Here is a 6,948-nt window from a genome sequence, read left to right as displayed (position 1 = left end):
AGAGAGAGAGAGAGAGAGAGAGAGAGAGAGAGAGAGAGAGAGAGAGAAACAGTGAGAGAGGAGGAGGAAATAAGAGAATGGTGGGGGAACATAGAAGGCAGTGGAATACATATGTCATGAAGGCTGAAATAAGGACAATTTGGGGGAGTGAATAGGATCACCAAGATGATGCAGACATTAAAGAAGGCTGGGGAGGGGGTAGGAACCCAGAGTAACTGCAACTCCGAATGTGCATGGATGCACACATGCACACATGCACCAATAGCATAATGAAACCCTTTATTTTGTATGCTAAGTTTAAAAAAATTAGAGACTGGAAAAGACAAGAGTACAAACTCAAATGCAAGTACCCATGTCTGGTCTCAGGAAGCCCAGTGTGATGGGCCTACTCTCGTATTCTCTTTAGGACAAAGATGGAGGAAGCCTAGGGCTCAGAGTTCATTACAGTGGTCTATCTTTTGTTGCTGTGAAAAAAAATATCAGGAGAAATCATCTTAAGGTCTGAAAGGTTTATTTGGGCTCCTGGTCTCGGCTTCAGCAGTCCATGATCCCACTGTTATTAGTCCTGTGGTGACAAAGAACATCATGGCAGAAGTGGACACGGAAGAAAGCTGCTCGCCTGAGGCATCCAGGGAGCAGAGAACAAAGACAAAGAAGTGTCTGGAGATAAAGACAAAGCCTTCCAAGGCCCCATCTCCAGTGACCTACTTCCCCAAATCGTCTGTGCTTCCTAAGAGCCCGTTAAGCTATGAGCTCATCACCAGGTTTGCCCATTCCCACCTCTCGGGGATACCACTGCCTGGCGATCAGGCCATTAAATTTCAACACTGCTAGCAAAGCCACCTGTCCTAGGAAGCTTTTTGTAAGCCTCTGGCCTGCATCCACCACTTGCTTCTCATCTTTCAAGTCAGGAGGTGAGCTAATTTCTTGGCTGAATCAACTCAACAGAGAGCCAAAATGGTTTGATAGTCATCTAATTTGAAACCAATGTAATGGGCCAATCCAGAAAATTTGGTCCACAATGGAATTCATGACTTGAAATTTGTTTCCACTGTCTCAGAAACCAGGTGTGCAGAACACTTCATGCTGGTGGAGTCTTCTGTATAATAATAAAGTGGGCCCTTAAAACCTTAGAGTCAGACATCCATGACAGATTTTTAGGATACATACAAGCCCGGCCCCTCGATCCTAGCCATGGCTTTGTACCTGATGCCCACACAGTTCTTTTTGCATACCTCCAACTCTGTGACTAGACTATGTTTACCCTCATCCCCTCCGGGATGTCACAATCAGGATTAAATTACAATCAACTCCATTGTCACCTCCTCCTCGATGAGGTCTTTTGACAACCGTGTCTCAAGTAGTTCTCATTCTATCCTCTGTCACTGTACTGTTTCCTCTGGGTGCCTGTCCCAACCTATGGTGACTCACCTGCTTCTTATGGACACCTTCTGCTCCCCTCAGCACCTTCACTGCCAAGTTCCAGGGACCCGGTAGCATGTCCCAGCAAACAAGCAGATTCTCAGCCTGGGTGACTTAGAGCTAGTTCCTCCCTCCAGATGAAATATCTGTGGCCTAGGGAAGTTAGTCCCTCACTAATACCACCGTTCAGCACTCCAGTCCTTAAGCCTCCAGAAGAGCCCAGAGCTGTTCTCCTGCAGCTCTGCTCTGGCTCTAAGGTTTAGCTCTTTGACGGTTAGTTCGCCAAATAGAACAGGCATAACCATTCTCCGGAATGCAGCTTTAAAGCTCTATCCACTTAAGTTGAAAAGCAAGTGCCCCTGCGAGCTGGCTGTTAAGAAACAAGGCTAGCCACCAGCAAGAACTTTTCAAATGTAACATTGCTGATGTTTACACTAAAGAGGAACGAGTGATGCTTAAATCATCATTGTAAGCTCACTACATGAGACAATTGAAACAGAACACCAAAATTAAAGGTCCTGCCCTTGTGTTGTTTACCTGGTAGAGAACATGAACATTTGGGCGATATTTGTCTTTAAAGGATAAAGAGGTGATAATCAGGAAAATAACCTTATATTTATGTCAAATATTACTTCATAAAATTCCAATTGCGTTTTAACTTGTTTACCACCATGAACCCTGTCGTTGGTCCTCATGTGATACTCTAGTAATAACACGTATGGATTTTAAAGAAATGAAAACTGTATGGAAGTAAATGTAAATGTAAATTCATAAGAGAAAAATGTTCTTTATTGGAGGCTTATGAGGAACATTCTTAGTGATGTCATTATGATACTGGCTGCTTTAATAAAGATAATATGTCACCACTAATATTTCACCATTCTATGTATTTGTGTGTTTGCATGTAAGTGCTAGAGCAGAAGTCAGAGAACAACTCAAAGGAGTCAGTCCTCTCTCTCTCTCTTCCACATGGGGTCTAGGTGTCAAGCCCAGGTCATCAGACTTGGTTGGTATTAAGCACCTTTGCCCACTAAGCCATCTTGCCAGTCCAGTGTCACCAGTTTTTTTAAGTCCTGGTAGTAACCTGGGACATAAAATAATAACAACCTAGTGCCTTGGTAAATCTCTCTCTACACCTTAACACCCCACATGAGGACAGAACTGAAGAGTGGGTATTTCTCCACCTCAGTGGCTCTGAGCATTGGAAGACAGCTGAGACCAGGGATAGCCTTTGCTACTGTTCTTGTACTCTAACCACTGTCCCAAAGAAATAACCTGTGAGAACGGGTCTCAGTAAAAAGCTGGCATGGCAGAGACATGGAGAATTCCCCAATCATCGCACCACATAGCACTAAGCAGCTATGCTGCCACCTTCAATGAGTCTAAGGAAGGGTCATACCCCATTCTTGCCTCCTCCTGGCCTCTCACTTATGGAAACCATGATGATCCCACAGGGCCCATAAGTGAAAAGTCAGAGCCACAGGAGCAGGACACCAACTTTGAACAGCACAGACTGGTGTTCACATTGTCCTGTGTCACAGCCCTCTTAGAGTGACCATGGATTCCCTCCTCTGGCTCTTAGTCAACCTCAGTTCAGCTCTGAACTCCAAGGCCAGTACACAAAGGAAGTCTACTTGAGTCTGAAGGGTGTGGCCTTTGGGAAGTCAGCAGGTCAACGAGCCTCCAGGGTCCACTATGCCACTGGCAGGGCCCATGTCATACTGGCCAAGGCACCGCCCTATGTGGTTTTGGAGCACGTCTGCCTCACATAGAAAACATCGCTTCCTTTGCTCTCGTATTTTCCTCCAGCCTCAGCCCCTGAGAATGAATGCACGATACCAGGTGGAAACCGAATGCTGCTCATGAGAACAACAGCTCTCCGCAGAGGGCCACCAACACACTTTAAACCCAAGGGGGTTACCCTCAGACACTTGGGCCTGCCACCCTGGGTAAGAGAGCTATAAACACAAAACAAGTCACGCTGAAGCTGCATTACTACACACAACCTCTCTGAAGGCAGGCTGTTCTTGGGCCTTGAGTAAATCTTGTGGAAGTTTGTCCATTCATCTAAGTTGGCCTCCTCTGCCTGCCTGTGTGTTAAGATATCTGCATGCTGCATAAACGTGAAAAAAAAAAACTTAACTTGTAGGAAACAACTTCTCGCTATCATAATGAAACCTTCCTCAAAATAACTACAGGTGAGGCACAGTTACCCCTCTAAGTATTTTTGGTTCAGTCTCAAAGGGAGGATCAATAATGAAGTCATCCCAAGCAGCACCTCTGAATAAAGGTGGCACCGAAACCAGAGCACTTGCTTAGCATCCAGGAAGCCTGGGTTCAACTCCCTGGCACTATACAAAAACAAAACAAGAACGAAAACAAAAACAAAAAACCCAGAACAAATCAATATAAAATCAGAGTATCCGCAGGCATTAGATACTCTGAGCCCAACATTAGATACTCTCCTGAGCACAACCCCTGCCCACATGTCATAAAGACCCAGAGAGCTACAACAGGATTGAAGCCAGCATTCTTCCCAGGCCAGTGGAAGGAAAATGGTGGAAGATTGGTTTTGAAATCTTGACATGATCTATACAGACAGCTTGGGTTGATGCTCTGAATCAGGCCCCAAAGGGACGCCAGAGCTGACATCTGGGCTGTTCCAAGAGTCTGCTTGCCATTCTATGTGCACAAGTGATCGACCTGCTCCACAGACATATGGGCAACCAATACCTGGTCAGGCTTTGATATAGCCATGTCATCTAGAAGATCAGAAAGGCCACGAGCCCTAGGCTCTTCCACATCAGCCAGAGAGTTTTTTTCTCATCAGCCACATCTGATGAGAGTTTTTTATAACATTTCTGTAGTTATTCTGATACCCCCTAGAGTTTGACAGCCAATGGCCCACTCCATAAAAAGCCTAAGGTAACTAAACAGGCAGATGTACTTCATTCTTTTCTTCATACTTCATTCATTCTTTCATTCATACTTCAGTAGTTTCATACAGGTCAGTGAATTCAATGAGTTGAAAGAAGACATAAAAACTAGCTCAATGAAATTAAAGAGGCAAAAAATTAATGCCTGAGTGGTGGCCAAGAAAACACAAATATATGACTGAAGTAAATGAGGAAGATAATTCACGATCTGAAAACTGAATTCAGTAAAGAGATAGAAATATTGAAGAGCACTTGAGATGAAATAAAGATGGAACAAAAACGGGGGTGTCAATCATATTCCACTTTCCTGCGAGTTGTGAGTGTTGGCGGCAGAATCATGGTGGACATAATGGAACTTCCGAAAGCGCGCGTCAACGCCAGCATGTTAACACAGTATATCGACTGGCCCATGTGCTTCGTGGGGAAGCTAGAAAAGATTCATCCTACTGGAAAAATGTTTATCCTTTCAGATGGAGAAGGAAAAAATGGAACCATTGAATTGATGGAGCCACTTGATGAAGAAATCTCTGGAGTCATAGAAGTAGTTGGAAAAGTCACAGCCAAGGCAACCATACTATGTGCATCTTATATTCAGTTTAAGGAAGATTGCAATCGTTTTGATCTTGAACTTTACAATGAAGCTGTGAAAATTATCAATGAGTTTCCTCAGTTTTTTCCTTTAGGGCTTACACAACATGAATGAGCTTCTTGAGTTTCCTAAGATTGCCCTTGAGCTACATTGAAGGCTATTAAAGAAGACTCCTTCAGCTTAAGGGGGAAATACCTATCACTTCTAATATTTAATTTGCTCTTTTTTATGTATTTTTTTGTAAATCTAATATGATAGTTTACAACTAAGTCTTTTTATAAATTTTTAAAAATTGATACTTCAATATATGGTCTGAATAATAAAACCAAAATATGAAAAAAAAAAAGATGGAACAAAAACAAAAAAAAAACCAAAACAAGCAAAAAAGCCTCAATTACCCAATTAGAAAACTCAAGAGGCTCAAGTAAAGCAAACAAGTAGAAGAACAAGACCACTCAAGCAAAGAATGTAAAAAAAAAAAATACTGAGAGATATGCAAGAACAGTGGGACACCATGACAAGACCAAATCTTTGAACTAAAGCCATAGGTAAAGGAGAAGAATCCCAGATCAATGTCATAGACTGGATCTTCAACATGGTCATAGAAGAAAACTCCCCTAAATTAAGGAAAGACATATCCATATGAAAACATGAAGCACAGAACTCCAAATAGACATGTCTAGAAAAGAAACTCCCTATGGCATATTATAATGAAGACATTATACAGAACAAAGAGGGGTCACAGAAAGCAAAAAAGAAAAAACGAAATTCCACACATAAAGGAAAACTCATCAGAATAACAACTATTACTCAATGGAATCTTTAAAGTCTGGAAGAGCTCACAGCAATGCACCCCAAGTTCAAAGGCAGATATTGAAACCTAGAGATCTTAACTCAGCAAAACTATCTGTCATAGTTGAAGGATACAGAAAAATTTTTCATGATATAAACAAGCTAAAAGAATCCATGTCCATCAAACCAGCCCTAGAGAGAATACTGGAAACCATGTTCTAGACTGAAGAAAGGAATGAGAGAATACAGAAACCAAGCAAATGAAGCTACAGTTATGGAAACACAAAATAGAAATAATAACTAAACAGAAAAATGATAATGACCAACACATATCTTTCAATAGCTTTATATACTAATGGCCTCAATTCTGCAATCGAAGCAAGTAAGTTAGTTCAATGGCTTATAAAACAAAATCTCATATCTCTTGTTGTCTACAAGAAACTCATAATACTTTCAACAATAGGTGCTACCTACAAGTAAAAGAATAAAAAAAATCTATTCTAAGCATATGAGATCAAGAAGCAAGCAGGTGTCACTATCCTAATATTGACAAAATAGACTTCAAACTACAACTAATCAAAATAGAGAAAGACAGACATTTCATTCTAACCAGGGAACAATTAACCAAAAAGACATTACAATCCCATACATACATACATACATACACTAAACTCTGGCACACCCAATTTTATAAATGCAAACTATTGAACTTAAAGACAAAGATTAAATCAAAGTCTGTAATAGTAGATAGTTTTAATACCAGACTTTCCCCAAAAGACAGGTCATCTAGAAAGAAAAACAACAGAGAAACTCAGAATTAAGGGCATCTTACAGCAAATGAACCTAATAGATATCTACAGAATTCTTCATATAAACAACAAACAATGAGCATTCCACTTAGCAACCCATGGAAGCTTCTATAAAATAGACCACATCATCAAACACAAAATAAATCTTAATAATTTCAGAAAAATTGAAATAATTCTATGTATCCTATCTGACCACAATATAAGAAAGCATACAATCAATAGCAAGGGAATCTGTGTTAATTACACAAACTCATGGAAATTAAATAACAAACTACTGAAGGATGAATGAGTCAATGAGGAAACCAAGAAAAATTAAAACTAAATATAAAAGTCCTGGCACTAAATGAAAATGAAAACACAGCCCAACAAACCCTCTGGGACACATAAAACATTTCCCAAG

General features: G+C 40.9%; 1 pseudogene across 1 annotated transcript; it reads left to right on the top strand.

Annotated features, from left to right (window-relative positions):
• Positions 1-4,670: 4,670 nt before the first annotated feature.
• Positions 4,671-5,145, top strand: LOC114609189 (annotated as a pseudogene). Its single transcript, XR_003709478.1, has one exon. The product of XR_003709478.1 is annotated as a replication protein A 14 kDa subunit pseudogene (transcript).
• The last annotated feature ends 1,803 nt before the right edge of the window (positions 5,146-6,948 follow it).

The sequence above is a fragment of the Grammomys surdaster genome, unplaced genomic scaffold (genome assembly GCF_004785775.1).
Source record: "Grammomys surdaster isolate TR1022 unplaced genomic scaffold, NIH_TR_1.0 125950, whole genome shotgun sequence".
Classification (NCBI taxonomy): Eukaryota; Metazoa; Chordata; class Mammalia; order Rodentia; family Muridae; genus Grammomys; species Grammomys surdaster.
This window is presented reverse-complemented; position numbering and strand designations above follow the sequence as displayed.